This window comes from Nicotiana attenuata, unplaced genomic scaffold (assembly GCF_001879085.1).
Source record: "Nicotiana attenuata strain UT unplaced genomic scaffold, NIATTr2, whole genome shotgun sequence".
Lineage (NCBI taxonomy): Eukaryota > Viridiplantae > Streptophyta > Magnoliopsida > Solanales > Solanaceae > Nicotiana > Nicotiana attenuata.
The window spans coordinates 197,149-202,836 of NW_017670880.1; positions in this window are offsets into that span (position 1 = coordinate 197,149).

Consider the following 5,688-nt stretch of genomic DNA (forward strand, 5'->3'; position numbering starts at 1 on the left):
CATGACAATAGAAAAGTTCTGTTTTCATAGTCTCGGTTTGTAAAAGTTCCTAGAATCAATCTATTAGGGAGCTGAGATACTTTCCCTCAAAATATTCTGTTTTCATCCTTTTTAATATTTGCTAAATTAGTGTTGCCCGTGCACAACACGGGCCCAACGCGAAGAACGACTATTAAGGTAAACTATTCTTATCTTGTTCACATTCTAAGACGCTACATGTATATTCAGAGGCATAATATCGACTATAAATTATAGCAATATAAAGATAGAACAAAGCTGGGTGCAAAATTGAAAACTGGATAGAAATACAAAATATGAATAATGCAGTTAGCGATATACAATACATAAAAGATTATTTGGCATGATCGATAACTCTGTTTCTTAGATTTATAACATCAAAAGACAAAAAGCTAGTATCTTAAAAGGAGATGTCATGAAACATCACATCAAATTTATCATCCACCAGTATAGAGCAAACACCAAATTGTTTTCGCTTGCCGATTCTCTTCATCATCAAACTTATATTAGAGACACTACTCAATCTTCTGCTTTTCTTGACAGTTGTTACCATCATGGCCAAAAAGGAACTTCTTTCTCTCCTTATGTATTCTACAAAGCCACACAGTTAATTTTATCATAGCTGAGATCTAGAAAAATTCTACGTATTAAAGATGAGATAACAGAAAACTTTTACATGGCAGCTTACCAATTACCCAATATAAATTCAAAATGCCTCCAAACAGGCATCACCATATATAGCACTTAAATGTGCTAATGGCTTGAGGGACTTGCACTACTTGTCCTTTTGGGTAAGATATATTGTTTATGTAATGACCCAGACGATCGTTTTGAGAGTTAGAGCCCCGATACCCTATTAACTTTTTTTTCCCATATTTGTTTCTGCTATTATGACTTGCGGGGATGTTTCATCTTCTTTTTTTGGAGTGTTTTGGGTCACATAGTCCCTAGATGGAGTTCTAAGCCTTAGGATTTGGACCGTAGTCGGAACTGTGTGAAAATGACTACGGAATGAATTCCATCAATTCCGTTAGCTTCGTTGGGTGATTTTGGGCTTAGGTTCGTGTCCGGATTGTGATTTGGAGGTCCGTAGCTCATTTAGGCTTGAAACGGTGAAAGTTGAAATTTTGGAGTTTTGGATCGGTAGTGGAATTTTTGATATCGAGGTCGGAATCCGATTCCGGAAGTTGAAATAGGTCTGTAGTGTGGATTATGACTTGTGCGCAAAATTTAAGGTCAATCGGACATGGTTTGGTTGGTTTCGGCATCGGTTGTCGAATTTGGAAGTTTCAACTTCATTAAGGTTGGATTGGAGGGTGATTTGTGCTTTTAACATTTTTTTGATGTGGTTTGAGGGCTCGACTAAGTTCATATGGTATTTTAGGACTTGTTGGTATGTTTGATGGAGGTCCCGGAGGCCTCGGGTTGATTTATAGGTGGTTAACAAACCTTTGGACTTAAGAAGAAGATTGCAGAAATTGCTGAAGTCTCAAGCTCTGGTTTCCTTCTTCGCGTTCGCGAGGGAGGTCTCGCGTTCGTGAAGATCAGCTGGGATAGAGGGCAAAATTGTTCTTCGTGTTTGCGATTATGGGGATGCATTCCTGAATGTTTGGCCATCAGTGTATCCGGAATGCGTGAAGGACATCGTGTTCGCGTAGAGGAAGTGCTGCAGCTGGGGGTCCCAAGGATTTGTTCTACTCGTTCGCGTAGAGGAGACCGCGTTTGCGAAGGGTCTGGCAAGTGAAGCTACGCGTTCGCGAGAGGATACTCGCATTCGCGAAAGAAGATTTTGATCAGTGAATTTTTGTTCTATGCGAACGCGAGGAGATGGCCACGTTCGCAAGAAGGGCGTACCTAGGCAGAATTTAAAGTTCAAAAACGAGGGTTTTGAGTTCATATCACAAAATTTGATTGAGAGCTCGGTAGAAGGCGAAATTTGGAGAGATTTTCCGAGGAATTTATTGGGTAATAACTCCTAACTCCTTTATGATTTTTTCCCACTAATCTATGCTTGATTTAATCATTTAATTTCGGATTTGGGGTGAAAAAATTAGGAAAATTGAGAAAAGTTCTTAGGCCAAATTTTTGGGGTTTGATGGAGATTTTGGTATCGGATTTGAGTGAAATTGGTATGGTTAGACTTGTGAGTTAATGGGTGTTTATAATATTTTACTTTTACCCGATTCCGAGACGTGGGCCCGAGGAGGGTTTTTGGGTGTTTTTCTATTTTCTTGCCTTAGCTTTGATTTCATTAGCTAGATTAGTTGCTTGTAGCTATATTTACGTTAAGTAATTGATTTGGCTATATTTGGGCAATCCGGCGACAGATATTCGTGGAAAGAGCATTGTTACGGATTGATTTGAGCTTGGTTCAAGGTAAGTGGCTTGCCTAATCTTGTGGCGGGGAACTCCCCTTAGGATTTGGTATTGTTTTGATATGTGAGCGTCGTGTACGAGAGGTGACGAGTACGTACACGGGTTATTTTTTGTAAAACCCCATCTTTCACTAAATCATAACCAGTTTTCTTCTTATTTGAACTACACTAGCATATGTAACTATCCTGCTTAGTTAGAATAGCATGCCTACGTGTTTTAACTACCTATTTGAACTCTGTGCAGCTTATTTAGTGAAATTACCTGCTTTCTTTGACTTGAACTTAGTCTAAACCATAGGTTTTCTTGCCGTAACTGTTATTTCTATTGGTTGAGCTGCATATTTACTTTGGGACTACGAAACGGTATTCCTGAGATCCACCTGTACTGCATATTTACATTGGGACTACGGAACGGTATTCTGGGAGATCCCCCCATTCGGCATATTGACTTTGGGGATACGGAATGGTATTCCGCGAGATCCCCTGCACATTTAGGTTTGGGACTACGAGATGGTATCTCGGGTGATCCCCTGTTGTTATCGCTGTGTTATGAGTTGTTTCCTTTCATTTAATCTATCTTTGTTAGATTCTCTTATCTATATTTAATGCGATATTTCGTTCTGTCTTATTTCATCATATTTATACCAGTAGGACCCTGACCTTGCCTCGTCACTACTCAACCGAGGTTAGCTTGGCACTTAGTGGGTACCATTGTGGAGTACTCACGCCCTTTTCTACACATGTTTTTTGTGTGCAGATCCCGATTCATTGTACCAGCCTCATCACTAGTTGCAGTCGTTGCTGCTTATTGGAGACTTTAAGGTACATCTGCCCGCACCCGCAGATCCTCGGAGTCCTCATCTATCCACCTATGTTTATTTTTCCCTCTTCCTATAGAAATGATTAGAACAATTAAGACTTCTTAGTAACTTGTGACTTGCGGTATTCCCCGTTTTGCGAGTTGTTTGGTTCATTTCGAAGGTGAAAAGTTGTATATGTTGGTGGCATTCAGTTGCTTATTAGATATTGTTACTCTTAGTGGGTTATGTTCATGCTTTTATTTCATTTCCGCAAAGTGTTCGGCTTACTTAGTCGTAGACATTAGATGATGTCTCGCAAAGTGTTAGGCTTACTTACATAGTTAAAATTCTAAACTTCTGTCTTCTATTCTCTCACAGATGATGAGGACACGTGCTACTGGAGGTGACCAGGCACCCGCACCCCCTGCTAGAGCTTCCAGAGGCCGGGGCCTCATCCAAAAGCCGAGCCAAAAATACGCCCAAGTTTAAAATCATCATACAAACCTATTGGGACCATAAAATCCCGGTTCCGAGGTCGTTTACTAAAAATGTTGACTCAAATCAAACTTAGCCCTTTTCGGAGCACATGCACCTGAGACGCCTACTACTACTACTCCAACTCTTTAGGAGACCCTTGCACAGTTCATGAGCATGTACAACACTCCAGCTCAGGCAGGGTTGATTCCCCTTACTGCAGCCACATCTCAGGCCAGGGGAGGATCATAGACTCCCGCCCCCTGCACCCCAAAGCAGCGGGTCCAGGTTGATCAGATTCTAGTGGTTATACCGGTACCACCTATAGCCCAGTTCAGCCCGAGGGTAGGGCGGCAACTTCGGAGGAGGAGCAGCGTAGGCTTAAGAGGTACAAGAAATACGACCCTCCTACATTCAGTGGTCTAGAATCAGAGGATGCTCAGGGATTTCTGGAGGAGTGTCACCGTATCCTCCGTACTATGGGCATAGTAGAGTCGAGTGGGGTTTCTTTCACTGCCTTTCAGCCTCAAGGAGCAGCCTATTAGTGGTGGCATACTTATGAGTTCGACAGTCCGGCTGAGGCAGCTTCTCTTACATGGACTCAGATCTCGGATATGTTTTTTGAGAAAGTATGTTCCTCAGAGCCTCAGGGATGTATGGCGCGCGGAGTTTGAGCAGTTGCGCCAGGGTGCTATGACTGTTTCAGAGTATGCAGTCTGTTTCAGTGACCTGGCTAGACATGCACCGGCCTTGGTTTCTATTGTTCGAGAGAGGGTCCGTCTGTTTATTGAGGGACTCATTCCCAACATCAGGACTAGCATGTCTCGGGAGTTAGAGATGGATATCTCATATCCATAGGTGGTGAGTATTGCTAGGAGAGTAGAGGGCATGCTTGCTGGGAATAGGGAGGAGAGAGAGGCCAAGGTCACGAGAGTCGGACCATTATTCTGGTGCCCGTTCCCCAGTTGCAGTTCGTCACGGTAGGGTTCATTTAACTCTTCCAACCGCCAGTGGTGTTCCAACTCCTCTTAGACATCAGGAGCCTTAGTATACACCTCTAGTATCTAGTGTGCCTCCTGCATAGAGTGCTATTAGCGGGCAGTCCAGCAGACCTGGCCCGAGCAACTCGCAGCCGCCACGTCCTTCCAGAGCCTATTTCAAGTGTAACAACACTCGCCATATGGTGAGGGATTGCCCCGGACTTAGGAGGGGTTCACCTCCACAAGCTTCTCAGCCACAGCGTGCTTCACTAGGTCCTCAGGCTATGATTACAGCACCAGCTGCCACCCCACCTGCTCAGACAGCCCGAAGTGGAGGTCGGGGTGGTAAAGGTCACCCTAAAGGGGGAGGCTAGGCTAGATACTCTGCCCTTCCTGCTCGTACAGATGTCGTTGCTTCTGATTCTATCATTACAGGTATTGTTCTGGTCTGTCATAAAGATGCCTCGGCTCTATTCGATCCAGGCTCCACTTGTTCTTATGTGTCATCTTATTTTTTCCCGCATTTGGGAGTATCTCGGGATTCCTTGAGTTCCCCTGTTTATGTGTCTACTCACGTGGGATATTCTCTTGTTGTGGATCGCGTGTATTAGTCATGTTTGATTACTCTTAGTGGTGTTGAGACCGGAGCTGATTTATTATTGCTCAGCATGGTACATTTTGATGTTATCTTGGGTATGGACTGGTTGTCGCCCCATTATGCTATTCTTGATTATCATGCCAAGACCATGATGCTGGCTATGCTAGGTTTACTTCGATTAGAGTGGAGGGGTACCTTAGATTACACTCCCAGCATAGTTATTTCATTTCTTAAGGCTCAATTAATGGTTAAGAAGGGGTGTGACGCGTATCTAGCCTATGTAAAAGATGTCAATATTGATACCCCTTCAGTTGACTCAGTCCCAATAGTGAGGTATTTCCCTGATGTGTTACCAGCTGATCTTTCGGGCATGCCGCCCAACAGAGACATTGATTTTGGCATTGATTTGTTGTCAGGCACTCAGCCCATCTCTATTCCTCCTT